Here is a 20,373-nt window from a genome sequence, read left to right on the forward strand (position 1 = left end):
TCTCAGATTCATAAAAGTTGTATTTTGAACATTTAGACTTAACAAAAAGACCCATTTAAGTGAGGAATCTTTTGGGTAATTTAATGAGTGACTATATAAGGTCTTAGGGTCAGTTTTATTTCAATTTTAAAAATCATATAAAGTCTCAAAATTTGAAATTTAAAATCAGTTTAATCTCTCTCAAATTCTCTTTACCCCCAAACCTCCATTGAAGACCATTAGAGCTCCAAGTAGAACATCAATCCTTCTAGTTTCCAACCTAATTTGGTGCCTTTATCATCTCTAAGGTATGGCTTCTTTCAATCTTTGTATTAATTTCCCTAAGAGGTTCCTCCAAAAGAAGATTTCTAATTCCCCAAATCTATGTTTTTCGTCTACACATGCCTCTTCTTTGAAAAACAATATTATTAATCAATTGTGATAAATTATGATGATTTAATGTTGTTTATGTATATATTGATTGTAAATTGATTATTTCCTATCATATTTCCTTAGACCCATGTCTTTCCTTCAATTTCATGAAAACTTGAATTGAATTGGTGAATTGTGAAGATTATGAAATTGTAGATTGACTACATTTTTGTTTATTATGCAATTACTTCTCGATTTTACCTTTTTTATGTAATTTGTTTTGTATTATTTGTAATGGAAGTAATAAAGTTCTTGGAAGGGCAATGAGATATGTTGATTGGTTCTTCTTGGATTCTGTAACACTTTGAAAATTCAAGACGTGTCGTAAACCTTAGCATATCTGTGATAATGTCTAAGTACTGTTTTAAGTCCATTAATGAATTTATGTCATTAAGGAAGTTTAAGAACCAAAAATTTCCAAGAACGTCCATGACGTCCGGTAAGTTGAGGAGTGCTAGCATGCCATAGCCTATTTGACTAATTTTTAGGAGTTGTAACTGTATTAAAATTTGTGAAAGGGTAGCTAATAGGTGTTTGAGTTGTTTCAAGATTGAAACTTTTGGGTACGACTCTCCAAGGAATAACCAAGGGCCCTTGAGGAGGACCCTTTATTTTAAAGAAACACTCTCTAGACATTGAGCATCGAAGTGACCACCTATGGTATGTGCGTGGACAGACAGGGAATCGATGCCACCGTCAACCGATAAATAGCCAAGTTGAGGAAGAGTTCCGTCTGCAGAGTCTCTGAACTCATCGATGGAATGCAGGATAGAAGGGTGAGGGTCCGTAGGTTCACAGATGGCCCGTAGGCAGTGTTTTGTCTGTGAAGGTTAAGTTTTCGGCACGTTTTTATATTAATTCATGAAACTAATAAGGTGGTTTAGGGGTTAGTTAGGTATTAAGGGGAGACTAATTAACTAACTTAAAACCCATATAAAATCCCTAGCCCCAATTACAATATTTATAACTCTAAAACACAAACTCTCTTCCTTCTCTCTTCTTTTTCTCTCTACATGAACTCACCATTGAAGATTAGCAAGGATAAGTGTTTGGGGCATTAAAGGGACAATTATCCATCAATTCATCCTCAAACGTTAAATTAGGAGAATAAATTTATCTTTGATACTCTTTCCTCAAAGGTTTCCGTCAACATGAATTTGAAATGTTGAGTTTTCTTACAGGTTTCATCCAGTTACAAAATTGAAGTTATGGATTGAGTATTTGTTGAATTTTTTAGGTTATATTGAATATATTAACATGAAATTTAACTTTTTTATGCTAATTATTGATGGTTTGGTATAAACTGAAGAACGTGATCGCCAATCCCTAACCTTAGGTTGTGATCTTGACGTATATAGTATTTGGATCATTCCATTGATTTGGCTATTGATTAGATTACTATCCGATGGTGTTTTTATGATAAAATTGACATGAATTATAGGCCTATTATTTTAGTTCTTGAGATGTTATTTAGGTTATGAGGTATATTGTTAAATAGCCTATGTATCTCGTCTTAGGCAACGATCTAAGGTTTAATTGTGTTATAAAGATGTAATTGGCCTTGTTGTCTTATTGGTTATCATTATGTGATGTTGTTACTCCCCATATTGGTTTGAGTTATCGGTTGACAGTAAGACATTGATGACGAACAGATTTGGTAGAGAGAGAGACATAACTCAGCGATATTTAACCTCATGCTCAGATATAAAGTTTGTCACATCCGGGTTTACCCCTAGATTTAAGCGGTTGCATCATCCTTTTTTAGGACTAAGACTATCCTCTTAGTCTCATGTCATTACATTCACAGGTTGAAAAATGTGGAAAACTTTAAAACTTTCCTGATAACTACTTAGAGGTTTACATAAATCTCCACATACACATAATTTATAATCATATCGAGCATACATAAAACCTTTGTATAGAAAGATTATATAGCCTTCTACTTTTATTGCACATACACATGTATAAGATAGAAAAATAGTCTCAAAGATTGTCTTATGTCATACTATCTAAACGATTATCACAATATGGGCATAACCCTTACATCAATTAAGCAAGACCACATATAGGTCATATAAAAGTATAGTAGGAACCTATATGATGCTTAGAAATTGTTATCTTTCTTGGAAATCTTAAATCGTGCCATTAGGGTATACTAATGGTGTGATTTTGCATCTAATCATATTGTTGTGCTTATAGGAAGCATTACACTAGAAGGAATGCAGCTCAAAGACTTGAAGAGGAAATTGCACATGGAGGAGCTCCTCCCCATGGTGAAGAAGTTCTCCACTTGAAGAAGATGCTAATGTGGAGCAAGCACCGGCCAATCCTCCTCCATTGACAAATGAGAATATAAGAACCGCTCTTGTTCAGATGGCCCAAGCTATCATCACTAAATCACAAGTGGCCACGACTTAAGACCAAGTTATGACGTCTCAAGCAAACCAAGAGGTTGTGCCCTGTCCTCATCAACAAGTCACTACTACGGCTTCTCGTATAAGGGATTTCACTCGAATGAACCCTCCTACATTGTACTTGTCAAAGGTTAATGAATACACCCAAGATTTCATCGTTGATGTATCTAAAATACTTTTGGTTATGGGGTTTTCCACAAGTGAGAAGGATAGGTTCGCCACATATCAACTCAAGGACGTGGCACAAGCTTGGTATGTGGAATGGAGGGATAATAGGCTATTCAATGGTGGTCCGTTGACTTGGGAGATCTTTAAGGAGGATTTTCTATATCGGTTCTTTCCTATGGTGATGAGGGAGGAAAAAGTGGTGGAGTTCATTAACATTCACCATGGAGGAAAGAGTTACCATGAGTACTCTTTGGATTTTATTAATTTGTCCAAATATGCTCCTTCTAAGGTCTCCGATCTTAGAGACTAAATGAGCCATTTGTGACTGGGGCGTCGGAGGACTTACAAGAGGAGTTCTATTCGGCAATGCTAAATGACAACAGGATAATTGCCCTTCTAATGGTGCATACAAGAAGAGTTTAGGAGGCAAGGGCTAAGTGAAAGAGGTGAGCACCTAAAAGAGCAAAATGATTTGATGGAGTTTCTTCAATGAATAGGCTTGAAATACAAGACAATCCTAGATTTAAGAACCGAGTTTTAAATCAAGTCCCTTCCAAGTACCCAAAAGCTAGGGGTGATAGGGTGTCTAACAAAAATTCAACAGGGGAAAAGGTAATAATTCACCAAATGAGAAGCCTAAATGTGCCAAGTGTGGAAACGGTTGGGGAATTGATTTAGTTGAGTCCAGAGTGGTCAAAAGATGACATATTGTCCAAACATGAAGAGTCAAGACAAGGGTAGTGGTCAAGATCAAGCAAGTGGTTCTACTGATGCTCCTAAGAAGAACTACTTCTAAGCTCTACGCTCTAGGATTGAGGAAGAGACTTCTGCGGACGTGGTGACCTGTATGTTTAAACTCTTCTCCATTGATGTTGATGCCTTGCTTTTTACCGTCTATTTTATCATTTGTTACACCTCTTGTAGCTAAAAAATTGGATAATTTACCCGATATTTTGCATGAACCTTTTATTGTGCCTAGTCCAGTGGATGAGTCGATTGTTGCAAAAACTGTGTATAGAAATTGTCCAATAATGTTGCCCAACATAGTTTCTTATGTTGTTCTACTAGAACTATATATGCTTGATTATGATTTTATATTGGTTATGGATTGGTTGCATGCATGTTTTGCCTCCATTAATTATAGAAAAAGGGTAGTGAGGTTTAACTTCCCTAATAAACACGTTGTTGAGTGGAAAGGGGGAAATTCTATTCCTAGAGGTCATATTATCTCTTGTATAAAAACATGTAAAATCATATCTAAAGGTTGTCTATATCATATAGTAAGAGTCCAAGATCTAGACATAGAAGTTCCTCCCATTGAGTTGGTCCTCATAGTGAGTATTTTTCCTGAGGTCTTTCTTAGAGACCTGATATACCGTTGTTTCACGGTATAATTAATACCTTTTCCTTAAGTTTATTGTGTCCGTAAGCCTTTTTGTGCTAATTTTGATATAAGTTTTTCTTTGTTTTGCAGGAAATCTGTCTAAAGCTGAATGCGGAGATTTTGAGCGAAAAATGCAGAAGAGACCACCTACAGAGCTTATGACGGTCCGTCGTGCTTGTGACGGTCCGTAGGTGGCAGCGTAGAGAAGCTGCTGAAGGATGATGGGGAAGTCTTACCAAGTGTGGGATTACGAAGCTTGTGACGGTCCGTCATGGATATGACGGTCCGTCCTGCAGGTTCGTCGCGAAGATCAGAGAAGTGATCCCAGTACCCAGATTTTAAGAGTTGAAGTATTTGGTAACTAAGACCCTCGATGGACCGTCGTGCCTGTAACGGTCCGTCAGACTTGCCGTCGAGGGGAATGAAGAAAGCAGCAGAAGAATTGCACCAAGTATGGGGCGACGGAGCCCACGACGGTCTGTCATGACCACGACGTTCCGTCGCGTGGTCCGTCGACCCAGCCGTGTTTTGACAGATTTCCAGTAATTAGAATCCTTGTTCAATTAGGTTTTTATTTTTTTTATAAATAGTTCAAAAAACCTCGTTTTTGAGGTTAGACTCTTTGAGATTAAACACCATATTAGCAGACTTTGTTTTTCTGAGTTTTTGATTGTTGGAGATTCTTACAAGTAACTCTTGTTGATTAATCAAGCAAATTTTCAGACTTTATTCTTTCTCATTAAAGTAAGTACATGACTTCTTGTTTAATATATTTGAATATTGTGTTTATGGATATGAGGAACTAAACTCTATAACTAGGGTTGTGGGAACCATAGGCAAATAATGAGATAAAGCCTAGCTAAAATAACAATTCTAGAATAGTGTCTTGCATGTATTAATAATTCTTTCGCTTAGAAATATTTTTAACGGATGATCAACGTTAGAACTCGCCTTAATGCTACTTGCCGGACTAAGGAGGTAGATAATTGGAAAAGAATTATTAACATAGATTTAGTGTATACTATCTAATAGGCTAGTATTTATTGGTACGAGGTAATAACTGAGTCAAATATCGAATATGATGCTTAATATGAGGTAAGGATAAGGGTTAGGAAAGCAACACACGTAGCCGGACCAAGGTGCGGAGTGAGATTTTCTAGATGCCGGACCAAGGATTTAGAAATACATAGCTTTTCACTTTGCATGCAAGATACTAGGAAAGAATTGTTATAGCTAGAATTATCAAGTTATGAACCTGTGGGGAACACGTAAACCCTAGTTACTTTGATTACTTGATTAAAACTCAACATTAAAAGCTGTTAAGTGTCTCTGTCAAGTTCGTTAGTTATTTTTTTTATGTTATTAGGAAGTACAAAACCCCCCTTTTATGCTTTTACTTTTTAAGGAAGTCATCAACCGAACAATAGTAATAACAAGTTGGAGTTAAGTCTAGACTATTTTCCTCGTGGGAACAATCCCAACCTCACTAGTTGGGTTATTTACTTGACGCGACCGCTTTACTTCTCATTTGAGAAGTAAGTTTGAGCGTATCAAATTTTGGCGCCGTTGCCGGGGATTTTAGCTTTTAAATTAACTTGAACTTCTTACTATAGTTTAGTTGATATTTTCTTGATTTTACTTTGTTTTATTGTTTTTGATTCCTTTTCAGAATTATCCTCCTTGTATGCCAAATACAAGGAGAGGAAGAGAACCGTTGTTCCCTTACGATCACGAGCTAGAACGTACACTGCGAAACATGAATCGTAACTTGGGAATCAATGACGAGGATCCAAACCAGAACATCCCAGCTCCGGCTGATGTTCATGATCAGATGTTACCCGATGCTCCGGGTGAACATCAACAGAGGGGACAGAATCCCGTTCCACGGCCCCAAGCATACTACAGAGGCTATGATAACATAGCAGATTCGGACGGGCCACTGGTTTTGCCTCCTCTACCTACAGGCCACACTTTTGTGGTAACTAGTAGTCTGATGCAAATGCTCACTGCCAGAGGTTTGTTTTCAGGGCTACCTTCTGAGGATCCACATGCCCATATAGCTAAGGTAAGGGCAGTGTGTAAGAGTTGTGTGGGGAGGCCTGATTTAGATCTAGATGTAATAGGTCTCAGAGTGTTTCCTCTCTCACTGACGGGAGAGGCTGCTATGTGGTTTACTGAGCTCCCATATAACTCTATTTATACTTGGAACCAACTACGGATGTCTTCTTAGCACTGTACTATCCAGTCTCCAAGAAATTAAACCACAACGACAGGGTGAATAACTTTGTGGCACTACCAGGAGAGTCAGTTAGTAGTTCTTGGGATAGATTCACCTCATTCTTGAGAAGTGTCCAAAATCACCGTATTGATAATGAGTCACTAAAGGAATACTTCTATAGGGGACAAGATGATAACAATAAAGCGGTGTTGGACACTATAGCAGGTGGATCTTATGGAAAATGCCCTTATGCTGAGATTGCTGAGAAATTAGAGAAAATCTCCCGTAACAACAAAGCTTGGAGTACTAGGAAGTCCGATACAGGGAGAAACACCTTCACAGTGCAGTCCACTCACAACCCAGCCACAAATGATATTCGGGAAGAAATGGCTCAGATTAGAACTGAGCTTGGGTTGGTACTAAAACATGTAACTGGGGGTGCAGAAAAGATTAATGCAGTCAACTACTTGGCTAAACCACCACCCCCTAGCAGTGAATGTTACTATGAGGAGGATTCCTATGCAGTCAATGAACAAATGAGGGGTTTCCGACCAAGTGCCCAAGGCTCAAATCAGGATAATTGGCACCAAGGTCAAGGTAACCAAGGTCGGACCTATGGTAAATACAACCGTGAGGGTCATTATGTCCGAGATGGAAAGTACAATCGCGACAACAACTTCAACAGGGGTAGCTATGGTAACAGAAACAACAGAAATGGACCTTATGTTCCTCCTCAAAATCGTGAAGTTACTCCTAGGGATGGTGGAGATAGTATGGCGCGAGTTGAGGATATGTTGCACAAAATGATGAGGAGGTTCGATGCTAGTGATGAGCACATTAAAGAATTAAGGGGTTAGTTAGCTAGTATTGGGCAAAAAGTGGACACACGCAATTTCGATTAAACAGATCGAATTGCAAGTGGCCCAATTATCTGCGACAGTGAACACACGGCAACCGGGCACTCTTCCTAGCAACACTGTCCAAAATCCAAAGAATGATGCACACTGTATGGCAATTACTACTCGGGGTGGTAGGCAAACCATTGACCCACCCATGCCATCTGCTGAGAAAAGTGTAAGAAAGGATAATGATAAGGTTGTAAAGGGTAGTGGTGAAACAGATGAAAGTAATGGAACAGATGCAGAAGTACCCATCAAGGTAATCCCCATGCCTAGGCAACCACCACCCTTCCCTCAGAGATTAGTGAAAAAGACTGAGGATGGTAAATACCGGCGCTTCATAACAATGTTGAAGCAGCTCTCTATCAATGTCCCTTTGGTAGAAGCTCTAGAACAAATGCCCGGTTATGCCAAATTTATGAAAGATCTGGTCACCATGAAAAGATCGGTCACGTTTGAGGATGATGATAGATTGCAGCATTGTAGTGCTACCGCTACAAGATCCCTAGTACAAAAGAAAGAAGATCCGGGAGCGTTCACTATTCCTTGCACAGTTGGGTCATTACATTTTGCGAAAGCATTATGTGATAAGGGGCCAGCATAAATCTAATGCCCCTCTCAATTTACAAGAAGTTGGGTTTGGGGGATCCAAAACCCACTGCGATGCGGCTACTGATGGCCGATCGGACTGTGAAAAAGCCCATAGGGATACTCCATGATGTGCTAGTAAAAGTGGAGTCATTCATCTTTCCAGCAGATTTTGTGATTCTTGATTGCGAAGTCGATTTCGAGGTGCCCATTATTCTTGGGAGGCCATTTCTTGCTACAGGTAGAGCCTTAGTTGACATGGAGAAGGGACAGATGACATTTCGGTTGAATAATGAAGAAGCAACCTTCAACATTTGTAGGACCATGAGGCAGAGTGGTGAGCTCCAATCGGTATCTGCCATATCCCACAAAGAAAAGATGAAGAAGGGGACTGAACAAAAATTTGCAAAACAAGAGTTTGTGGTTGGGGATTTGGTACTTGTAGACAGTTCTGGGGTGCCTTGTCTTCCAGGTAGGCTCAAGTCCAAATGGACTGGCCCTTACTTGATTACCCAAGTATTCCCTCATGGGGCAGTTGAGTTAAAAGCCAAGGAGGGAGTGCGGTTTAAGAAGAATAGAGATAGAATAAAACTCTATTTTGGGCATAAAGCATCGGGGAATAAAGTGATAGAGGCATGCCATCTTGATGAAGTCTGAGTAATCAAGTGGCCCCAGTCGTGCCGCGACGTTAAATCTGGCGCTTGTTGGGAGGCAACCCAATACTTATCGTCTTTTTAATAATGGTAGCATTTTTCTATAAATGGGTTTTAAATTTGCAGGCACATTACCAGGAAATTTGGCAGAAAACTACTTCGCAGTAGCCACTGACGGATACAACGACGGACTGTCGCAAGTAAAACAGACCGTCGTATGCACCGTCACACCAGGTACTATCGACTATGGCACCCAAGCAAGACCGCACTTATGCACGCGGGTGATCTAAGTCTGTCGCCCCGTCTGCACGCTTGATCATCAGCTCTGATGATGAGCGGGACCCTAAATACATGCCCCCAGGCAGCTCCGCCCCTTCCCGTGCTACACGTGCCCCCAGAGCCACACCCAAGACGGTGGCGTCCGGCGTAGTCACTGCCTCCCAGTCTGATGAGGAGTGCACACTGAGCGGCACACCCTCTGGGTCGGCCATAAACGATTAAGGAGCGTCTGGATCCTTGGGAGCATCCTGGTCCGAGGAAGCTTCAGGATCTGCTGAGGTTCCCGCACCCGCCACTGCTGCAGCGTCGGCCTCGTCTGATGAGGCTGACAGTTCAGACTCCATATCCGGCGCACCAGCCCCGGTCCCCACCCCAGCCTCTGACCAGCCAAACCGGTGGTGCGTTGAAGGCCAGTTTCAGGTTTACTCCGACGCGAAGTTCTTGACCGATAAAGGAGTAATGACTCGAACACTCACCCTTGAGCGGCGGGTACTTACAGGGAGTCTCCCCTCGATGCCGGAGATCCACAACATATTTACCAGGCATCGCCTAGAGTGGACAGCCCGTCCCTTGGGACGATACAGTGAGGAGATGGTTCGAGAGTTCTACGTGTCCTACGTAGCGACTCTCCGATCACAGATCGACAGGCGGGCTGCTCCCGCGAAACAGGCCCCATTGGAGCAGGTTCTAGTCCGGGGCGTGCAGGTTGACATTTCCCTGCCCGCCATCCGCCGGTTCCTATACGGCGAGAGTGCAGATTCTACTCGGACCCCTATCATTGCCGAGTTTGACTACCGCTGGCAGGTAGTGAAGGATGGACAGTACCTGCGAGACCCAGCACTGAGGGAGACCACCAAGCGGTGGATGGCCCTACAATTATCAGTCGACGGAGAGGGTGCAGATTGGGTAACCGAGCCGAAGGGGGCCATCAAGAAGGCCAACCTCACGTTCGTCGCCAAGTTCTTGTGGCTGCTCGTGCGTCACTGCCTTTCCCCCACAGCTGCTGATAACATAGTCACCTGGGATCGAGCAGTGCTGATGGCGGCGATGATAGCCGGCTTCGAGGTGGACTATGCATGGCTTCTCCAAGCAGTCATGCACGAGAGGGCATTCAAGGTCACCACCACCTACCCCTTTCCATGCATGATCTTTGCCCTTTGCAGGTCTGCAGGTGTGCCCATATGGCACATAGATCAGTTGAGGACCCCGCCGGGTACCGTTGACGTCGGCCTCATCAAAGACGAGGCCAATGAGTTGGCCCCACGTCGAGGGCCCCGTCTAGAGCTGCCACCACTATCTGATGACCTTGCGGATACGGTGGCCCAGGCTCGCACAACTACACAGGCATCCACGGACACTACCCCGGTCGAGTCTATCCCGGGTAGCAGCACAGCTCCTCTACCGACACCGGCCCCACTAACCCGAGTCCAAAAACTGGAGGCACAAATGGCCACTCTTCTGCATCATATCCAGCCGTGGATGCAAAAGTCTATTGCTGAGTCTGAGGCTCGTATTGAGAGGCAGATGCAGCGGAAGATTGCTGAGGTTAACCAGTGCCTCGATGCCTTTGAATTGAGAGTATTAGCTCAACCAGCCACTCCGGTAGATGTGTCGACTCTCCAGGCTGCAGTCGCCAGTCTTCGTGCAGACATCGACACGATCCTAGCGGCAAGAGTGTCATAGTCTGTCGAGCCTGCTGAGGATACTGTATTGGCGGCTCTATTTCCTACTCCAGACATTCCCCCATCTTCCCCGAGCGAGAGTGCCAAGAGGCAGAGGGGTCGATCAGAGGATGAGGCGCGAGCAAGAAAGAAGGAGCACGGATAGATGGAGGCCGCGAGGAGAGCCTCACTTGCTGAGGCGGAGGCACACCAGATCAGAGCATCACAGATGGCGGCTGGGGCGTCTAGCTCCCGCACTGTAGAGACAGCAGGAGGCACTACTAAGGGTGCAGTTGTTGCTGAGGACATCACTGAGGGTGTCCAGATTACAGAGGATGTGGGTTCTGGGAAACCAGATCCACCAGCTTGTTGATCGACGGCGCTATGCGCCACAGGTTTGCTTCACCTACCCCTTTAATCTTTAGATTTTTTTATGCATTGGGGACAATTGCATGCTTTTTTGTAGGGGGTGGGGTAAATGGAAAGTGAGTGTTAGGGTGAAGTCTGAGTAGCCCAACTCACTATCCTCTTTTGGGGTTTTCTTGCCTGTGTTCTTTTTCCCCAAAAGACTGTTTACTTTTTCTAGTTGAACCGGCACGTTATATCTTTTGTACATAGTTTAACTCTGAAGGATGATGGCTGAAATGATATCCCGATAAAACTGGAAAAGGTTGCATGAAAAGGCGTAGTAAGTGATAATTGTGTGGATCTAAACATGAAATAGAGTTACACCGTTGCACTACCCTAAACTTTCAAGTCGAACTAGGTGTCTGATAATCTGGTATAGTGATGAGATGTCAAGTGAGTGTGAGGAAAGTTGAATAGTCCACTACTGATACTGAGCTAGAACTTGCCTGGTTAGCCCTGCTAAAAGTAAGTTGTAACATACAATTAGGAAAGGATCATAGGCCCTTATTCAGTATAGCCCATTTCTAGCCTAAATAAAAGAAACCAAATGAAAGTTATCCTTCGTTGATCCAAATAATTTGAGCTTAAAATTAGACCTTTCTTTTTCACCCCAACTGATCTTTTCTGGGAACAATATGTTGGCCCTGGTCCCTCCTTGGACATGTGCACCTTAGCTTATGCCAAAAGCATAAGTTGAGGGTGGCTAATGTATAAACAACCTTCGTTATGGCCCTGACCCGATTTTGGGAATTGTGTACCTTGACTCATGGCAAAGCCATGAGTTGAGGGTGGCTGTTTTGAGGAATGCTCTAGAAAATGGGGTTGAAAGAACAAAGAGAGAGAAAGAAAAAAAGTAAAGTGACTCAAGAACTCATTAAAAAAAAGATATTCAAGAATTACAAACAAGAAAAGAAAAGAGTCACTTACACAAATGAAAAAAGAAGGGAAACAGCAAGGTGAAAGAATAGGAGAAACTGGGCAAGATAAAGTGATATAGAGCGGAAGGTTTAGCCGATATGTCAAGGAGGGCAAAAAGTCACTAAAGTATACCTAAACATACCCTACCTGACTCTGAGCCTACGTTACAAGCTAAAAAAGTCCTATCATGATCCTAAGGGTGTATAGCAAACTTAAGGCAGTGAAAATAAGGGCAAGCTTATGGCAATAGGTATGAATGAGTGTGACTTTGTTCTGAGAGCGAGTGTTGAAATGTAATCCTTATACTCAAACTGAAATCATTGTGTGAAAAATGAGGATTTTGTTCTAAAGTGAGGACACTACTTGCAATACCGGAATTATTAGCACCTCGTTGAGAAATTGAAGAGGATAGGTGTTTGTGCATGGTGAGTCTGTGCCATGTTCGAATCCCACAAAAGTCAAGCCTAATAGTGATAGCATGCATAGATTTGATGGGATTAGTCGGGATTGATAGCCAAATGATTGCAAAGGATAAAACATGAATACTATTGTACAAAGATTGTGTAGTGAGTCATAGTGCGTCGCTTGAGGACAAACAACGAATTTAAGTTGAGGGTGTTGATATACCGTGGTTTCACGGTATAATTAATACCTTTTCCTTATGTTTATTGTGTCCGAAAGCCTTTTTGTGATAATTTTGATATAAGTTTTTCTTTGTTTTGCAGGAAATCTGTCTAAAGCTGAATGCGGAGATTATGAGCGAAAAATGCAGAAGAGACCACCTACGGAGCTTATGACGGTCCGTCGTGCTTTTGATGGTCTGTAGGTGGCAGCGTAGAGAAGCTGCTGAAGGTAGATGGGGAAGTCTGACCAAGTGTGGGATTACGAAGCTTGTGACAGTCCGTCATGGATATGACGGTCCGTCCTGCGGGTTTGTCGTGAAGATCAGAGAACTGATCCCAGTACCCAGATTCCAAGAGTTGAAGTATTTGGTAACGAAGACCCTCGACGGACCGTCGTGCCTGTGATGGTCCGTCACACTTGCCGTCGAGGGGAATGAAGAAAGCAGCAGAAGAATTGCACCAAGTATGGGGCGACGGAGCCCACGACGGTCCGTCATGACCACGACGTTCCGTCGCGTGGTCCGTCGACCCAGCCGCGTTTTGACAGATTTCCAGTAATTAGAATCCTTGTTCAATTAGGTTTTTATTTTTTTTAAAATAGTTTGAAAAACATCGTTTTTGAGGTTAGACTCTTGGAGATTAAACACCATATTAGTAGACTTTGTTTTTCTGAGTTTTTGATTGTTGGAGATTCTTACAAGTAACTCTTGTTGATTAATCAAGCAAATTTTTCAGACTTTATTCTTTCTCATTAAAGTAAGTACATGACTTCTTGTTTAATATATTTGAATATTGTGTTTATGGATATGAGGAACTAAACTCTATAACTAGGGTTGTGGGAACCATAGGCAAATAATGAGATAAAGCCTAGCTAAAATAACAATTCTAGAATAGTGTCTTGCATGTATTAATAATTCTTTCGCTTAGAAATCTTTTTAATGGATGATCAACGTTAGAACTCGCCTTAATGCTACTTGCCGGACCAAGGAGGTAGATAATAGGAAAAGAATTATTAACATAGATTTAGTGTATACTATCTAATAGGCTAGTATTGATTGGTACGAGGTAATAACTGAGTCAAATATCGAATATGATGCTTAATATGAGGTAAGGATAAGGGTTAGGAAAGCAACACACGTAGCCGGACCAAGGTGCGGAGTGAGATTTTCTAGATGCCGGACCAAGGGTTTAGAACTACATAGCTTATCACTTTGCATGCAAGATACTAGGAAAGAATTGTTATAGCTAGAATTATCAAGTTATGAACCTGTGGGGAACACGTAAACCCTAGTTACTTTGATTACTTGATTAAAACTCAACATTAAAAGCTGTTAAGTGTCTCTGTCAAGTTCCTTAGTTATTTTTTTTATTTTATTAGGAAGTACAAAATCCCCCTTTTATGCTTTTACTTTTTAAGGAAGTCATCAACCGAACAATAGTAATAACAAGTTGGAGTTAAGTCTAGACTATTTTCCTCGTGGGAACAATCCCAACCTCACTAGTTGGGTTATTTACTTGACGCGACAGCTTTACTTCTCATTTGAGAAGTAAGTTTGAGCGTATCAAGACCTTCCCAATATTCCTCACAAATGGGAAATAGAATTTGGAATTGATTTTCTACTGGATACAAATCCCCTATCAATTCCTCTTTATTGGATTGCTCCGGCAGAGTTGAAGGAGTTGAAGGCTCAGCTCAAGGATTTACTAGATAAGGGGTTTATAAGGCCTAGTATTTCTCCATGGGATGCTCCAGTTTTGTTTATGAAGAAGAAGGATGGGTCCTTGAGAATGTGTATCGATTACCGCCAACTCAACAAGGTGACTATTAATAATAAGTATCCTCTCCCTCAGATTGAAGGCTTGTTTGATAAACTAGAAACGGCGAGCTACTTTTCAAATATAGACATGAGGTCGGGGTATCATAACCTAAGATTGAGATCTTAGGATATACCAAAGATGGATTTTCGGACTCAGTATGGGCACTATGAGTTCTTGGTAATTTCTTTTGGTCTCTCTAGTGCTCCAGCGGCGTTTCTGGACCTAAGGAATAGACTGTTTCGAAATTACCTCAATTCATTAGGCATTATCTTCATTAACTATGTCTTGGTATATTCAAAGATTGAGGGTGGTCACATGGGTCATTTGAGGGTGGTATTGTAAACCCTTAAAGAACATCAATTGTTTGCCAAATATAGCAAGTTTGAGTATTGGTTGAGGTCGGCGACATTTCTTTGGCACATCATCTCTAGTGAGGGAGTTGAGGTAGATACAAAAAAATGGAGGCGGTGAAAAATTTGCGTAGAGCATTGACTCCTACCGATATTATGACTTCATGGGTTTAGCGGTTTAGTATTAGAGGTTCGTGGATGGTTTTTCATCCATTGCATGACCTTTGAATAATTTTATTCAAACGAGTAAGAAATTTGAGTGGTCGGAGGCATGTGAGAAAATTTTAAAATTGTTGAAAGATAGGATTACTTCCGGTCCATTGTTGACTTTACCGGAGGGTACAAGTGTTTTGTTGTGTATTGTGATGCATCCGGTGTGGATTTGGGGCGTGTGCTTATGCAAGACGGGAAATTAATAGCCTATTCCTGTAGAAAACTAAGGGTACATGAGAGAAACTATCCCACTTATGAACTTGAATTAACATTCGTGGTGTTTTCCTTGAAAATTTAGCGGCATTACTTTTATGGAGTTCATGTTGATGCTTCTACTGATAATAAAAGTCTCCGATATATGTTTTTCAAAAAGGGTTGAACCTCTGATACAAAAGGTGGTTAGAGTTGTTAAAAGATTGTGATATAAGTGTCCTCCATCACCCTAACAAAGCTAATGTGGTGACAGATGCCCTGAGTCATATGACTATGGGTAGTGTATCCCACATTGATAAAGCTAAGAAGAACCTATCAAGAAAAGACATAGGTTTGATAGGTTATTGGTGAGGTTGGAATGTTCGCAACATGAGGGCACTATAGTCCATTAAAATTCCGAGTCATGTCTAGTGGTTGAGGTGAAGTCCAAACAACACCTTGATCTAGCCTTAATTGAGTTGAAAGAATTGATTCTCGGAAAGTTTTATGAATCATTCTCCTTAGGTGGGATGGTGTGTTAATGGAGCAAGTGAGATTGTGTGTTCCCGATGTAGAGGGGTTGAGGGATCAGATCCTATAAGAAGCACGTGGGTCGCTCTACTCAATTCATCTATGTTTCACAAAATTGTACCACGACCTACATGAGATATTTTAGTGGGAAGGCTTTAAAGGGGACATAGCAAAGTTTGTCGCTAAGTGTCCGAATTTCCAACAAGTAAAGGACGAACACATATAGTAGGGCGGCTTACTACAAGATATCCAAATTCATGCTTTGAAGTGGGAAGACATCAATATGAACTTTAGATTAGGTTTACCTTGGACTCAAAAGTCATATGATTCCATATGGGTGGTTGTGGATCGATTGACTAATTCTGCTCGTTTTATTTCCGTCAAGTCTACGTATTTGGTGGAGGATTATGCAAGAGTCTTCCTAGATAAGATTTTCTTCAATCATGGCATTCCGTTATCCATCATATTGAATCGGGTTGCACAATTCACATTAAGATTTTGGAGGTCGTTCAAAAAAGGGTTGGGTACTATGGTGAAGTTGAGCACCGCTTTTCATCCCCAAACAGATGGTCAAGTGGAGAGACTATACAAACCCTTGAAGATATGCTTAGGGCGTGCATTATTAATTTAAAAGGGAATTGGAATAAACATTTGTCTTTGGTGGATTTTTGCCGATAATAATAGTTTTCATTCATCTGTTTCCATGGATCCCTACGAAGCTTTGTATGGTAGGAGGTGTAGGTCTACTATTGGATGGTTTGAAGAGGGTGATCCATCACTTCTTGGTCCTGCGTTGATTTATAAGACTTAGGAAAAGATACATATCATAAGGAACCGGTTGCAAATGGTCTATAGTCGGCAAAAGTCTTATGCCGATCGCAGAAGAAGGGATTTGGAGTTTGAAGAAGGTGATAAGGTGTAATTGAAAATTTCACCAATGAAAGGGGTGGTTAGATTTTGCAATAAAAAAAGTTGAGTCCTCGTTATGTGGGTCCCTATGAAATCTTGAAAAGGGTTTGTAAGATTGGCTATGAATTGAAACTTCCTAATTTAATCGGCCTCGGTTCATCTAATCTTCCAAGTTTCTATGTTGAAGAAGTGTATCAGTGATCCTGAGTCCATTCTACTTATTAAGGGTCTTGTTGTTAAGGGTAACATCTCTTATGAGAAAGTTTCGGTTCAAATTCTTCATAGGCAAGTCAAAAGTTGAGGAATAAAGAGGTGGTTTACGTTAAGGTGTTATGGAAGAACCAACTAGTTGAAGGTACAACATGGGAGGGCGAGGCCGACAAGAAGTCCCGGTACCCTCATCCTTTTGATATTTAAGGTTATTCATTCATTTTAAAAATACAAATATGACTAGAAATTGATGTTTCTTTATTTTTTGGTGAAGTTTTGCTAAATGTGCATTTTAAGTACTTCATAGCGATATTATAATGAAATTGGTGCTTTAAACTTGAATTTTTGCCTTTTAGTTCATTTGAGTTATGTTGTGCTAATTGAGTCATGTAATGTATGTTGAGCTCATATGTGATATGAGAAGGAAATACCTCGTGATGATGTTTTTTTATCCTTAAGTGTGAAATTATGAGTTTTGAAATTTGCCTTGATGAAATGACCTGATTTATGTTAATTTATAATCGTTGATTGGTTGGGCTTCTAGTCTTGAGTCTATTCCTTCCTTCAAAAGAATTTTAGTGTTAATTCCAGGATGAATGTTCCTAAGGGGGGGATAATGTAAAACCTTAAAAATCCAAGATGTGTCGTAAAGTATAACATAGGTGTCAAAAGGTCTAAGTAATGCTTTTAAGTACATTTCAATGAATTTAGGTAATTTAGGATGTTTAAGAACCAAAAACATCCAATAACGTCCATGACGTCTTGGAAGTTGGCTAAAAGGTGTGCTAGCATGCCTTAGCATTTTTGACTAACTTTTAGGAGTCGAAAATGTTTGAAAAACTTGTCGAAGAGTACATAATAGGTGTTTGAGTTGTTTCATGTTTGAAATTTCCGGGTAAGACTAACCAAGGACAAACCAAGGGCCCTTTAGGAGGACCCTTGCGTACGAATAAACACTGCCTGGACAGTGAGCATCGACATGAAACCTACTATCCGTGTGTGGACTAATAGGGTTTTGATGCCACATTCGGCCCATACATATCAAAGTTGAGGAAGGCCTCCGCCAGCACAGTCTCTGAATTAATCAACGGAGTGCATTATAGAGGGGTGAGGGTCTTTAGGTTCATAGACGTCCTGTCGGCAGGGTTCTGTCTGTGAAGGGTATGTTTTTTGCAGGTTTTTATATTAATGAGGTGCTTTAGGGGTTAGTTAGGTATTAAGAGGAGACTAACTATCTAACTTAAAAACCATATAAAATCCCCAACCCGAATTAACTTGTTAGAACTCTAAAACACAAACTCTCTTCCTTCCATTTTTTCTCTCTCTCTACTTTAACTCACCATTGAAAACTAACAAGAATAAAGGTTTGGGGTCTAGAAAGGGACTAATTCACTATCAATTCATCATCAAATATTAAGAGGTGAGATTTAATTCACGTTTGAGGCTCTTTCATCAAAAGGGTTCCATTAAAAATGGATTACAAAAGTTTAGTTTTCTTATGGGTTTCATCTAATTAGGAAATTGAAGTTCTTGATTGAGTTTCTGTTGAATACTTTAGGTTATATTGAATGAATTAACATGTAATTTATCTTCTTTATGGTAATTGTTGATGTTTTGGTCAAAATTGAATAACATGATCCTCAATCCATAAACCTAGTTTGTGATCTTGACCTATATTTTATTCTTATCATTCAATTGATTTTGTTATTGATTAGATTACTATCCTATTGTGTTATTAACATTAAATTTAGATGAATTATAGGCCTATCATGTTAGTTCTTGAGATGTGATTTAGGTTATGAAGTATACTATGAAATTAGCCTACGTATCTAGTCTTATGCTATGGCCTAATGATTAATTGTGTTATAGAGATGTAATTGTCCTTGTTGTCTTATTGGTTATCATTATGTGATAATATTACTCCCAAAATTGGGTTGAGTTATGGGTTGATTTTAAGACCTTGACGAGGAACTATGAGGAAGACTTTTAAGTCTTAGAATCTCCATCTTTACTTCCAATTATGATTAATTGTGATTAAGTCATGATATTATATTGGAGTATTCCTTGTATTAGGATTGTTAGGATGTTATGATGATTGAATTTAAATAGCTTGATTATGGTTGTGAGCTTGATTAGGATGTAAATTCTATAAGGATGGTGATGTATACCGATGTGCCTTATAATGAAATGTTATATAATGTGTAACCTTACTTATATGAATTGTGATGAAAGGACTATACTCATGCAATGCTTATTGTTCTATTGATGATGATGATTATACAACGGATAGACTTTGAACTAAACAAAGTTATGATTATTAATTAAATACTTAAATACATTTCAATAAAGGTACTTAGCTTAGCACCGAGTGAACTTGACAATGGGAGGTGATGACATTCAAAATAGTAAGATTCGCCCTATAATTCTATATTAGTGTTGACTTCCCAATGAGGAATACTCATCAAATGAATTCCGATAAGAGGATGCCCCAATTACCAAGTTTTATAGAGAGGGAATATACTATCTCTTAATTCTTGAAATATGTTGCACCCATAGGAAGACTTGCTAGTGGATCCACCAAGAAAGCTACGTTTGTGTTTGGTTCTACTTTGGTCGGTAGACCACCTTCCATCGGTGTAACGTTTTACGACACCGGATTCCACACATAACTCATGTAGTCTATGTATTTTATGGCAAGTGTTACCTAAAGTAAAAAAAAAAAGCAATAAAGTATAAACTAACTAAGGTTACTTTAGAGGGTTAACTTTCCCTAGGTAGAGGTATGAGACTCTACCTATGCCTTGCACTAGTTGACTTTGATGGTAGCTTTAGGAAGTTGATATTATGTATGCATATGATACTGATATATATGATGATAATATGTTGATGTTACAATGTAAATATCTATATATGATAATGATTATTCTCTTGATATATGTAGTTGGGCTATATTGTTAAGTTGGACATTGGTTATTTTTTCTTGTTAAGTCTACTTGGTTGAGCAAGGTTATGGGGCTTTGCTTGGTCATTGTACTTATTTACTTGATAAGGATTCATGAGTAGTTGTATTGCTATTTATGATATGAATGACACATTCATTCTTGTGATGTTATTCCATGATCATAGGGTCATAGTAAATCATGGTTTCAAGTATGTTGGAATACGTATTACTTGTTCAGTTAATAAGCATGTTTGGTTGGTTGATATGACTTGCTTGAGTTTGCATTAAGTTCTTAAAAGGTTAATATGTAATGTTTTGACTAAAAGTCCCTTTTTATCATGTTTTTCTTGTATATGTGCATAAGGTCTCATACTTAGTACATGTGGAGTACTAACCCCATTTTCTTCCCTTTTCCCAAACATTTTAGCTTACGGTCATTAAAGCGTTAGGAGAGCGACATTGTTGAAGGCTTGGATTCTTTTTTCATGTGAGTAGGGTAGGTCCTTAATTTCTGAGTACAATGTCATTATCTAGCTCAGAGTCTTGTTATGAGCTTAAAGACACTTTCACTTCTTCCCTTTTCAA

The sequence above is a fragment of the Solanum lycopersicum genome, chromosome 3 (assembly GCF_036512215.1).
Source record: "Solanum lycopersicum chromosome 3, SLM_r2.1".
NCBI classification, from domain to species: Eukaryota; Viridiplantae; Streptophyta; class Magnoliopsida; order Solanales; family Solanaceae; genus Solanum; species Solanum lycopersicum.